The sequence below is a fragment of the Callithrix jacchus genome, chromosome 7 (genome assembly GCF_049354715.1).
Source record: "Callithrix jacchus isolate 240 chromosome 7, calJac240_pri, whole genome shotgun sequence".
Lineage (NCBI taxonomy): Eukaryota > Metazoa > Chordata > Mammalia > Primates > Cebidae > Callithrix > Callithrix jacchus.
Window position 1 is genome coordinate 37,239,275 of NC_133508.1, and position 13,893 is coordinate 37,253,167.

Sequence of the window (13,893 nt, forward strand, 5' to 3'; positions counted from 1 at the left end):
CTCCTCTCCTCTCTGGAACCTCATCCCTCCTTCCCCTTAGCACTGGCTTCAAGGGCACCTCTGCCCAAACCGTCTGGCTTCCCACACCACCCAGGGGTGCCCTAAGGTTCATTCTTTTCTCTGTCATCTAGAAGTCCCCAGGCACTCACTGAACTCACTCTGCTGGCCCTGACACAGGGCACTGTCTTGAGGGTGTTCACAGCCTCCCGCTGGGCCTGCTCCCACAGCTCCTCCTTTGCAACAGCCTAAGCCCGGTGGCAGCTCAGACCTCCCTCTCCTGGGCCCCCAATCTCGCCTCCCAGGCAAGGGTGGCCAAGTGCCCCTTCCATTAGGAGCGGGTCAGGGAGGTGGCCTGGTGAGCCCCTCACAAGTACATCTTCATGGCCTCGTTCATTGTGGGGCAGTAGCGGTCATGGAGCTGGGCCAGCAGTGCCCTGGATGTGACCTCGAAGTGTGTGCCCTGGCTCTTCTTGTTCCACATGTGGACAGCCTAGGTGGCGTTGAGCAGCTGGGGCAGCTCCTTGGGGCAGATGTCCTCGAAGTACTTCTTCCAGTCCTGCCAGGGAATGGGGTAGAAGGCCTCAGGGGGTAGGATGGTGACCCCATGGCAGGCATGGCTCTCAGTGGGGCTGCGGATGGAGCACCACTTCTTGAAGACACGTGTGAGCAGCTGGGGGACCTGGTTGCCCCAGATCCAGCTGTTGTAGTGGTCCACAAAGTCCCACATGCACAGCTCCATGAATTCATGCTGGCGCTCGAAGGCCAGGAAGGGGCCATTGAGGACATAGCGGGACTGGGTGCCCAGCACGTTGGTCAGGTTCCTCAGGTTCTTGAGGACAATGAAGTCCGTGTCCAGGTAGATGCCACCGAACTTCCACATGAGTGTGATCCTGGAGGCATCAGACAGCACCGGCAGCAGGTAGGGCTCCCAGCGCCCCTGCACTGCTGTGTACCAGTCAGCCAGAGGTGCTTCTCAGAATAGCTCCTGCAGGTCCAGCGGGAGCATCTGGACATTGGGAAAGCAGCTCAGAAGCGAGATGCCCAGGTGCCAGGGCAGGGAGGCATTGCCACCTGGAAGCCCTTTCATCAGGACCAGCACATGGGATTCGGGGTGAGTTCTGGTGGCTGACTCCACCGAGCACATGAAGAGGAAGTTGGGGTTGGTCTGGTCAGAAGTCTCTAGGAAGAAGATGTTGCCCAGAGGGGGGCTGTGGGAGGGAGAGGTGAGGGGTGCCAAGGTGGGGCAGGGGACATCTGCCAGCAGGTTATAGAGCTGTCCTTGCTCCTTGGGCTCTCCCACTATGTGCCAGTAGATCATGATGGAGATGCAAAACGTGAACTTGAAGCCGATGATGAACAGGGTGCAGACCCGCTGCCTTGGGGCATCCCAGAGCAGCCGCAGCAGGAGGTTAGGGGTCTCGGACATGATCTTCCTAGATCAGACCAGGGGCTTCCAGCAGGAACTGGCTGGTCTGTAAGACATGAGCACCTTCCATCAGGGAGGCCACTGGCATTCCCAACTCAAAGGAAAATGCTTCCTGTGACCATCAGCCAGAGCCAAGCCCAGTTTCCAAGCCCATGGGCCCCCGGAGCCACAGAGGCCAAGGCTTGAATTCTAGCCTACTGGCTGCTCACCTACAAAATGGGAGCACCGGCCGGGTGCAGTGGCCCATGCCTGTAATCCCAGCACTTTGGGAGGCCGAGGCAGGCAGATCACGAGGTCAAGAGATCGAGACCATCCTGGCCAACATGGTGAAACCCCTTCTCCACTAAAAATACAAAAATTTATTGCAGAATTAGTTAAAATGAGAAACAAAGAAAAAAAAGGAAAAAAATACAAAAAAATTAGCTGGATGTGGTGGCACGCACCTGTAGCCCCAGCTATTAGGGAGGCTGAGAAAGGAGAATTGCTTGAACCTGGGAGCCAGAGTTGGCAGTGAGCCGAGATTGCGCCACTGTACTCCAGCCTGGCAAGAGTGAGACTCGTCTAAAAAAAAAAAACCAAATGGAAGCACAGCAGGCTGTGGACTGGGGTTGGAGCAGGGTCCCTTCCACTCACACCTGTGAGCTCCCCCAAGGATGAGCCAGTGATACCCATGGCATGCCACCATCACAAGCCCAGGCCAGAGTCTGGTCTGTATAAGAACTGTCAGAAGTGATGGCTTTGCCATGTGACACACAGGGCTCTGTAAGGAGGGGCAGCATGGGATTTGAGGTCCAGCTCCTGCCTGCCTCAGCTCCATGAGCCAGACCTGAGGCTCCTCTGAGGGCAGGCCACTGAGTGGGCCTGTGGACATTCAGCATGAGGCCTGGGGCTCTGGCAGGCCCAGGTGGTAGCTTGCTAAGGGCTGGCCTGGCAGGTATACTCACAGGGTGTCTGCTCCAGGCACAAAGGATGGGATGCCTACTGCATCCCAGAGCCCTTTGCCCCAGACACAAGGGGGTCTTTGAGTCCCCTGGCTGTCCAGCTCGGACCCTGGGCTGTGCTTCTCATAGACACAGGTGGGAGAGAACCAGGGAGGTCGTGCTGCAGGCTGTGATGCTGACTGGTCCTCCTGCCCTGGACCTCACTCTTTCCTGGTGATGTCCACTTGGCTGGTGGCCAGGAACATGCCCAGGTCCCTTGCAGGTGGTTGGGGGAACAAGACAGGCTTAGACTCTGCTCCTGGGGGCAAGGCTGTGTGAACACCTGGGAGGCATGGGACCCCACCTCACAGCCAGCAGTGACAGCGCAGGAGTTAGATCCCAGGCTGCCTGGCTGAGGTCCCTGCTCTCACCACTACACTGCCCTGCCTAGGAGAGGTGGCTAGCCAGTGTACCCCGTGTGTTGAAGGACCTTAGTGCAAGCTGACCTGAGCCATATTGACTGTTAACAGCCAGCGGGACCAGCAATGACTCAATAATTTCTAAGTGCTCTGTGACAAACTTACCCCCTCTGGCCCTCAGCAAGCCCGGGGCAGTTGCATCATCTCTACATTAGGTGCCAGAGAAGCTGGGCACAAGGTCAAGGGACTAGGTGCAACCTGGGCACTAATGGGAGTTGGGAGTTGGTCCCCTCCCAAGGATAGGCAGAAGCTGGAGTGGCAATCTCACGTGGGCTGAGTGTGGTGCTGGGAGCCTGGGGCTTGGCAACATAGGCTAGGCCCTTACCAGGGTAGAGAGCAGGGAACCTTGATGATATCACTGGCTAGTAACTGACTAGCCTTGGCAGCCCATGGCAGAGAGGTGGGGATCCTGGCAGCCCGCAGGCCTCCAGGAGACACACCCTGGCTCAGCGGCCGACCTTTGCCAACACAAACACGGCCCTTCCACACACTTGCAGTGCCTCCAAATCCATCTGCAAAAGATGGCAAGAAGAGAGTGAGACAGGCTGCTGGCTCTCAGAGGCTCGTATCCCTGAGTGAGACAGTCCACTGGCTCTCAGAGGCCTCGTATCCCTGGCCACACACACAGATCAAGCCTGGGACTTGCATGATTGCACTCTAGCCTAGGCAACTGATTCATTGGCTTGCTCCACCTCTCAGGGGACACTCAGGGACAGGGCAGGCCCTGCACTGGTACCCAGGAGAAGGGGAGAATCAGACACAGCCTTACCTTGAAGGAGCTCTCAGCCTGGTGGGAGCACCATTTAGAAACAGAGGTCAGGTCTGGTGGCTCACGCCTGTAATTCCAGCTTTTTGGGAGGCCAAGGAAGTCTGATCACTTGTGGTCAAGAGTTTGAGAACAGCCTGGCCAACATGGTGAAACCTCATCTCTGCTAAAAGTCCAAAAATTAGCCAGGTGTGGTGGCGCGTGCCTGTAATCCCACCTACTCAGGAGGCTGAGGCAGGAGAACTGCTTGAACCCAGGAGGCAGAGGTTGTGGTAAGCCGAGATTGTGCCACTGCACCCCTGCCTGGGTGAGAGAGACAGGCTTTTTTTGTTGTTGTTCCAATGCACACACTCTATCTTAAAAAAAAATGGTGGCTCACTTTGGGAGGCCGATGTGAGTGGATCACCTGAGGTCAGGTGTTTGAAACCACCCTAACCAACAAGGTGAAACCCCATCTCTATAAATAAAATAAAATAAAATAAAATAATAAAAAGCCAGGCATTGTGGCTCCAGCACTTTGGGAGACAGAGGTGGGGATCACCTGAGGTCAGGACTTCGAGACCCACCTGACCAAAATGAAGAAAGCTCATCTCTATTAAACATACAAAATTAGCCAGGTGTGGTGGTACATGAATGTAATCCCAGCTACTCAGGAGGCTGAGGCAGGAGAATTCTTGAACCCAGGAAGCAGAGGTTGCAGTGAGCTGAGATCGCACCATTGCACTCTAGCCTAGGCAACAAGAATGAAACTCTCTCTCAAAAAAAAAGGACACAGACAAAGATGGTGACTCCCTCGGGGAGGTGAGACTTGGTTAAGCACCAAGGATGAGCATGTCAGACAGAGGAGGCATGGTGGCTCCAGACCTCTGTAAGCACCATGGGGACAAGCATCCAGTGTGCACCTGTGTCTTCTCTCCCCACTACCTGGCTCGGAGCTCAGCACACAGTAGGCACATGGGAAAAAGGCTTACTCTGACCCACTCACTTGACAGCTAGCAGGATGATTTACAAATACGTCGGCCATTTACAAATACATCATTCTCAGCTCAGACCCTGAGTGATGTGGGAGGTCCTGATCCACTGGGCCCCATGCGATCCCCACACCCTGACCTCATATTCTGCTGCTCTCCCTACTGCCTGTGCCCCAGCCACACCTGGCTGCCTGTTTCTCGGGCCTCGTGTGGCTACCAGGGCCTTGGCACCTTCTGTCCTTCGGCTTGGAAGGTTGTTCCCTCAGGTGTCCACTCAAAAGTCCCCTTCCCACCAGGTCCTCCCTGGACCCCCTGAAATTCCCACTCCCCCCCATCACTTCAGAGCCCCCTCATTAGGTTACTCATCCTTGAACTTATTCTGACACACTGTACATCCTACTTGTTTGCTTTGCTTGTCTGTCTGGAACATAACCCCATGAGGATAGCTATGTTTTGTGTGTGTGTGTGTGTGTGTGTTTTTTTTTTTGAGACAGAGTCTCGCTGTCACCGAGGCTGGAGTGCAGTGGTGCAATCTTGGCTTACTGCAACCTCTGCTGCCTTAGTTTAAGTGATTCTCCTGCCTCAGCCTCCCGAGTAGCTGGGTCTGCAGGTGCCCATCACCATGCCCAGCTAATTTTTGTATTTTTGGTTGAGATGGGTTTCAACATATTGGCGAGACTGGTCTTGAATTTCCAACCTTGTGATCCACCTGCCTTGGCCTCCCAAAGTGCTGCAATTACAAACATGAGCCACTGCACTTGGCCTTATGTTTTGTGTTTTGTTCAGCTCTAGAACGATAGAACAGTGCCCAGCTCTTAGCATGTAGTCAGTAAATAGTGATTACATGAATTAACCACCAAGTGCATTAATAAATGATCTATAGCCAGGCGAGGTGGCTCACGCCTATAAACCTAGCACTTTGGGAGGCTGAGGTGGGTGGATCACCTGAGGTCAGGAGTTCAAGACCAGCCTGGCCATCATGGAGAAACCCCATCTTTAAAAAAATAAAAGAGCCAGGCACGGTGGCTCAAGCCTGTAATCCAAGCACTTTGGGAGGCCGAGGCGGGTGGATCATGAGGTCAAGAGATCGAGACCATCCTGGTCAACATGGTGAAACCCCATCTCCACTAAAAATACAAAAAATTAGCTGGGCATGGTGGCATGTGCCTGTAATCCCAGCTACTGAGGAAGCGAGGCAGGAAAATTGCCTGAACCCAGGAGGTGGAGGTTGCAGTGAGGCATGATCATGCCATTGCACTCCAGCCTGGGTAACCAGAGCAAAACTCCATCTCAAAATTAAAACTAGGGGAGGACTCAAGATGGCGCTGTGAGAACAACCCAGGATTGAAGCTCTCGCTGGATGCACAGAGAGGGTGAGTCGGGGACGCATTTCCAGATGGATCTTAGTTGCCCACAGAACGGGGAAATTCCCAGGTATAAAAGAGACGCAGGACGCCAGGCAGAGGTGTTCGCTGGTGTAGCGGGCAGCTGGTGTGGCTGCGGCCTGCTCCAGAGTGCAGAGGCGCTCCACAGTGCTCCATACAAAAGCGCACTGTTATGGGTGCCCTGTTGAACCGGCAAACTGAGACCTGAGAGGGCTGAACTTGAAACTGAATGGGACTTGGACAGGGAGCCAGCCCAGGAAATCCCAGGGAAACAGCGTTTGGGGTAGCACAGTGCGACAAACAAAATGGCGATTCCAAACACTCCCAGTGAGGAGGTTTTCTTAAAGCGCAGCTCCGTGGGGGAGGGGCGTCCGCCATTACTGAGGCAATCAGCCCCTACTGAGGTACACGCCCATTGCTGACACAGCCTGCCATTGCCGAGGCAACCCGGTACAACAGAGAGACTCCACCGCAGGGTGGAGCCCAGGGCAGCAGGGCGGAGACTGCAGCAGAAGGGCAGAGCCTGCAGAAACAGGGCAAACCTCACACCAGCAGCGCAGAGCCTCGGCAGGCAAAGAGTGAATAGACTGCCTCCTAGCTGGGCAGGACAGCAAGGCGGACACTCACAAGGAAAGCCCCAACCCGCCCCCCAGACAGAGCATCTGAGAAAAAAAGGGGTTTTTTTATGAGTTATGTTGCAGCAGAATTAAGCATAGCAGCCTAACAGCCCTGAATGAACAACAGAGCTCACAGCTCAGCACTTGAGCTCCTACAAAGTACAGACTCTCTCCTCAAGCAGCTCCCTGACCCCTCTATATCCAAAAGACTGACATTTGGCAGGCATCATTCTGGGACGAAGATAGCAGAAAAAGAAACTGGTAGCATCCCTCGCTGTTCCGCAGCTGCTATAGGAGCACCCCAGACAAGCAGGGCCTGGAGTGGACCTCAGCAGTCTTACAGTGAAGGGGCTAGACTGGTAGAAGGAAAATCAAGTAACAGAAATACTTCATCATCAACAATCTGGGAGTCCACTCAGAGACCCAATCGAAAAGTCAGCAACTACACAGATGACAGGTGGATAAATCCACAAAGATGGGAAGAAACCAGCGCAAAAAGGAGGAAAACACCCGAAACCAGAACACCTCACCTCCTAGAAAGGACCAAAACTCCTCACCAGCAAGGGAACAAAGCTGGATGGAGAATGACTGTGACGAAATGATGGAATTAGACTTCAGAAGGTGGATAATGAGAAACTTTTGTGAGCTAAAAGAACATGTTTTAAATCAATGCAAAGAAACTAAGGAACTTGAAAAAAGATTTGAGGAAATGATAACAAGAATGGATACCTTAGAGAGGAATATGAATGAATTAAAGGAGTTGAAAAACACAATACAAGAACTTCGCGAAGCATGCACAAGTTTCAATAGCCGAATTGACCAAGCAGAAGAAAGAATATCAGAAGTCGAAGATCAGCTCAATGAAATAAAACAAGAAACCAACATCAGAGAAAAAAGCGCAAAAAGGAATGAACAAAGCCTCCAAGAAATGTGGGACTATGTGAAGAGACCTAACCTACGTTTGATAGGCGTACCAGAATGTGACGAAGAGAATGAACCCAAGCTGGAAAATACTCTTCAGGACATTATCCAGGAAAATTTCCCCCACCTAGCAAGACAGGCCAACACTCAATTGCAGGAAATACAGAGAACACCACAGAGATATTCCGAAAGAAGAGCAATCCCAAGGCACATAATCATCAGATTCAACAAGGTTGAAATAAAGGAGAAAATACTAAGGGCAGCCAGGGAGAAAGGTCGGGTCACCCACAAAGGGAAGCCCATCAGACTCACAGCAGATGTCTCGGCAGAAACTCTACAAACCAGAAGAGAGTGGGGGCCAATATTCAACATCCTTAAAGAAAAAAACTTTCAACCCAGAATTTCATATCCAGCCAAACTGAGCTTCAGAAGTGAAGGAAGAATAAAATCCTTTGTGAACATGCAAGTACTCAGAGATTTTGTCACCACCCGGCCTGCTTTACAAGAGCTCTTGAAAGAGGCACTACACATAGAAAGAAATAACCAGTACCAGCCATTCCAAAATCACACTAAATGCTAAAGAGCATCAACATAATGAAGAATCTACAACAACTAACGGGCAAAGCAGCCAGCGAGCATCAAAATGGCAGTATCAAATTCACACATAACAATATTAACCCTAAATGTAAATGGACTAAATGCACCAATCAAAAGACACAGACTGGCAAATTGGATAAAAAGCCAAAACCCATCAGTGTGCTGTATCCAGGAAACCCATCTCACATGCAAGGATACACAAAGGCTCAAAATAAAGGGATGGAGGAAGATTTACCAAGCAAATGGAGAGCAAAAGAAAGCAGGAGTTGCAATTCTCATCTCTGATAAAATAGACTTTAAAGCAACAAAGATCAAAAGAGACAAAGAAGACCATTACATAATGGTAAAAGGATCGATACAACAAGAAGAGCTAACGATCCTAAACATATATGGACCCAATACAGGAGAACTCAGATACATAAGGCAAGTTCTTAACAACTTACAAAGAGACTTAGACTCCCACACAATAATAGTGGGAGACTTTAATACTCCACTGTCAATATTAGACAGATCAACCAGACAGAAAATCAACAAGGATATCCAGGGCTTGAACTCAGACCTGGAGCAAGCAAACCTGATAGACATTTACACAACTCTCCACCCCAAATCCACAGAATATACATTCTTCTCAGCATCACATCGCACCTACTCTAAAATTGACCACATAATTGGAAGTAAAGCACTGCTCAACAAATGCAAAACAACTGAAATCATAACAAACAGCCTCTCAGACCATAGTGCAATCAAGTCAGAATTCAGAATACAGAAACCAACCCAGAACCGCACAGCTTCATGGAAACTGAACAACTGGCTCTTGAATGTTGACTGGATAAACAATGAAATGAAGGCAGAAATAAAGAAGTTCTTCAAAACCAATGAGAACGAAGACACAACATGCCAGAATCTCTGGGACACATTTAAAGCAGTCTCTAGAGGAAAGTATATAGTAATAAGTGCCCATATGAGAAGAATGGAGAGATCCAAAATTGACACCTTATCGTCAAAATTGAAAGAGCTAGAGGAGCAAGATAAAAAAAACTCAAAACCCAGCAGAAGACAAGAAATAACTAAGATCAGAACTGAACTGAAGGAGATTGAGACACGAAAAACCCTCCAAAAAATCAATAAATCCAAGAGCTGGTTTTTTGAAAAGATCAACAAAATAGACAGACCACTAGCCAGATTGATTAAAAAGAAAAGAGAGAACAACCAAATACATGCAATAAAAAATGATAAAGGGGAAATCAACACAGATTCCACAGAAATTCAAACCATCATCAGAGAATATTACAAACAACTCTATGCACATAAACTAATAAACCTGGAAGAAATGGATAAATTCCTGGACTCCTGTGTCCTCCCAAGCCTAAACCAGGAGGAAGCTGAAACTATGAATAGACCAATAACAAGGGCAGAAGTCGAGGCAGGAATTAAGAGCCTACCACACAAATAAAGCCCAGGTCCAGACGGGTTCACAGCCGAATTCTACCAGACACACAAAGAGGAGCTGGTACCATTTCTTCTGAAACTATTCCAAATAATCCAAAAAGAAGAAATCCTTCCCAAATCATTCTATGAGACCAATATCATCCTGACACCAAAACCTGGCAGATACCCAACAAGAAAAGAAAACTTCAGGCCAATATCCATGATGAACATAGATGCAAAAATCTTCAATAAAATATTGGCAAGCCGATTGCAACAGCAAATCAAGAAACTTATTCATCATGATCAAGTAGGATTCATCCCGGGGATGCAAGGCTGGTTCAACGTACGCAAGCCTATAAACGTAATTCACCACATAAACAGAACCAAAAACAAAAACCACATCATTATTTCAATTGATGCAGAGAAGGCATTTGACAAAATTCAACAGCCCTTTATGCTAAAAACCCTCAATAAACTCGGTATCAGTGGAACGTATCTCAAAGTAATAAAAGCTATTTATGACAAACCAACAGCCAATATCATACTGAATGGGCAAAAACTGGAAGCATTCCCTTTGAAATCCGGCACTAGACAAGGATGCCCTCTGTCACCACTCCTATTCAATATAGTACTGGAAGTTCTAGCCAGAGCAATCAGGCAAGAAAAAGAAATAAAGGGTATTCAAATAGGAAAGGTGAAAGCCAAATTGTCTCTATTTGCAGACGACATGATAGTACACCTAGAAGACCCCATCGCCTCAGCCCAAAAACTCCTGAAACTGATAAGCAACTTCAGCAAAGTCTCAGGATATAAAATCAATGTGCAAAAATCACAAGCATTCCTCTACACCAATAACAGACTTAAAGAGAGCCAAATCAAGAATGAACTGCCATACACAATTGCTACAAAGAATAAAATACCTTGGAATACAACTCACAAGGAACGTAAGGGACCTCTTCAAGGAAAACTACAAACCACTGCTCAACAAAATCAGAGAGGACACAAACAGATGGAGAAACATTTCATGTTCATGGTTAGGAAGAATTAATATCGTAAAAATGGCTATACTGCCCAAAGTAATTTACAGAATCAACACTATACCCATCAAGCTACCATTGACTTTCTTCACAGAACTGGAAAAAACCACCATGAACTTCATATGGAATCAAAAGAGAGCCCGCATAGCCAAGTCAATTCTAAGCAAAAAGAACACAGCAGGGGGCATCACACTACCGGATTTCAAACTATACTACAAGGCTACAGTAATCAAAACAGCATGGTACTGGTACCAAAACAGAGATTTAGACCAATGGAACAGAACAGAGGCATCAGAGGCAACACAACATATCTACAACCATACAACCTTTGATAAACCCAACAAAAACAAGCAATGGGGAAAGGATTCCCTGTTCAACAAATGATGCTGGGAAAACTGGCTAGCCATGTGCAGAAAGCAGAAACTGGACCCCTTCCTGACACCTTACACCAAAATTATCTCCAGATGGATTAAAGACTTAAACATAAGACCTGGCACCATAAAAACCCTAGAAGGAAATCTAGGCAAAACCATCCAGGACATAGGAGTAGGCAAGGACTTCATGAACAAAACACCAAAAGCATTGGCAACAAAAGCCAAAATAGACAAATGGGAACTAATCAAACTCCACAGCTTCTGCACAGCAAAAGAAACACTCTCTAGAGTGAATCGGCAACCAACAGAATGGGAAAAAATCTTTGCAGTTTACCCATCTGACAAAGGGCTGATATCCAGAATTTACAAAGAACTCAAACAGATTTACAGGAAAAAAACAAACAACCCATTCAAAATTGGGCAAAGTATATGAACAGACACTTTACGAAAGAAGACATATATGAGGCCAACAATCATATGAAAAAATGCTCATCGTCACTTGTCATCAGAGAGATGCAAATCAAAACCACATTGAGATACCATCTCACGCCAGTTAGAATGGCGATCATTAAAAAATCTGGAGACAACAGATGCTGTTGTGGAGATGTGGAGAAATAGGAACACTTTTACACTGTTGGTGGGAGTGTAAATTAGTCCAACCATTGTGGAAGACAGTGTGGCAATTCCTCAAGGCCTTAGAAATAGAAATTCCATTTGACCCAGCAATCCCATTACTGGGTATATATCCAAAGGACTATAAATCGTTCTACTATAAGGACACATGCACACGAATGTTCATTGCAGCACTGTTTACAATAGCAAAGACCTGGAATCAACCCAAATGCCCATTGATGATAGACTGGATTGGGAAAATGTGGCACATATACACCATGGAATATTATGCAGCAATCAGAAATGATGAGTTCGTGTTGTTTGTAGGGACATGGATGAATCTGGAGAACATCATTCTCAGCAAACTGACACAAGAACAGAAAATGAAACACGGCATATTCTCCCTCATAGGCAGGTGATGAAAAATGAGAACACATGGACACAGAGAGGGGAGTACCAAACAGTGGGGTCTATTGGGGGGAAAGGGGGAGGGTCAGTGGGAGGGGGAGGTGGTAAGGGATAGCCTGGGGAGAAATGTCAAATGTGGGTGAAGGGGAGAAAGCAAAGAAAACACACTGCCATGTGTGTACCTATGCAACTGTCTTGCACGTTCTGCACATGTACCCCAAAACCTAAAATGCAATAAAAAATTAAAAATAAAATTAAAAATAAAAAAAGAAAGAAAGAAAAATTAATAAATGATCAGTAAATGAATGAATCAATGAGTGAGTGAATTAATGAGTGAGTGTGCAGATCGTTGTGGGGTCAGAGGCCAGGTGAGCTCCCTGAGATGGGGGCAGCAAGACAAAACTGTGGTGTAAAACAAAACACACTGTCCCCCAGCCCCGTCTTTCTTCTGTAGGGAAAGGGGCTATTTAGGTCCTGGGTAATTTTAACCTCACATGAATCATGCGGATGGGTGGACAGTTGGAGGACCAGGAGCAGCAGCACAGGCCCCTGGCCACTTGGGGGTCCCAAGTGCTGGAATGATCTGCCTCCATGGTGTGGGTGGGGTCTGGGCCCACCTGGAGGGGCAGGAGATGTCGCTGGACCACAGCTGGGGGTGCCAGACAAGGGCCACACCATATTTGGTGTCAGAGCCCAAGCAGACCCAGGCATAGAAACTGTTTCTGGGGCCAAGTTGGCTACAGCCCAATACCTGGGTGACCTCAGGCCCAAAGCATGCTCCTGGCCCCCGAGACGGGCCTCATAGTTGCAGCCCATGTACTGGGCTTTGTCAGCTGGGCCTGGGACACCCCTGCTGCCTGCCCCTGCCTCCAGGCTCACCATTTCCCGCCCTGTCACCAGGGAGCTGTTCCCAGTTAGCCTGTTGCTGTGGCCACTCCCCTGCTCTAAGCCCCTCCATGGCTCCCATCACCAGGATCCCCCATGACTTATCTTAGGAAGTGAGGAGTGAGAAGAGGTGCAGGGCGTGTCTGAGCATGGTGGCTCATGCCTGTAACCCCAGCATTTTTGGGAGGTTGAAGCGGGAAGATCATGAGGCCAAGAGATTGAGACCATCCTGGCCAACATGGTGAATCACGACCTCTACTAAAAATACAAAAATTAGCTGTACATGGTGGTGGGTGCCTGTAATCCCAGCTACTCAGGAGGCTGAGGCAGAACAAAAATCACTTGAACCCAGGAGGCAGAGGTGCAGTGAGTGGAGATTGAGCTATTGCACTCCAGCCTGGGCGACAGAGCAAGACTCTATCTCTAAGAGAAAAAAAAAGAAAAATCGGCTGGGCGAGGTGGCTCATGCCTGCCAACCAAGCACTTTGGGAGGCCAACATGGGTGGATCAGACCAGCCTGACCAACCTGGTGAAACCCCATCTCTACTAAAAACACAAAAATTAGCCAGGCATGGTGGCACGCACCTAACCCTAGCTACTCAGAAGGCTGTGGCAGGGGAATCACTTGAACCTGGCAGGCAGAGGTTGCAGTGAGCCAAGATTTCACCACTATACTCCAGCCTGGGTAACAGAGCAAGACTCTGTCTCAAACAAATAAACAAAAAAAATTGAGAGGTGCAGGGCAATGGAGACAGAGGACCAAAGGCCAGGTCAGACCCCTGCTGGCCAGGCCCTTGGCACCAGCTCTTCAGGCCCCAACAGAGGGCATCAGCAACAGGGGCCAGGACCAAGGGCCTGGAAAAGGCCCTCCAAGCTGGGGCTTGTCATCCCTACACAAATTGCACCTCCACCTCTTCCTACAGTAGAGGCCATACCCCTCCAGCCCCATGTCTAGCCCAGCTTGGTCTACACTGGCTAACAATGACCCAACAAAACAGCATCCACACTGAGCCTCCATCCAGGCTGAGTGCAGACACAGAGGCTCCCAGAGCGCTGGGGTTGTGCCC

The 13,893-nt window shown here is 48.9% G+C and overlaps 1 pseudogene; it reads right to left on the reverse strand.

The window, feature by feature from the left end:
* Positions 1 to 236: 236 nt before the first annotated feature.
* Positions 237 to 1,426, reverse strand: LOC100401126 (lactosylceramide 4-alpha-galactosyltransferase-like; annotated as a pseudogene).
* Between the last annotated feature and the right edge of the window lie 12,467 nt (positions 1,427 to 13,893).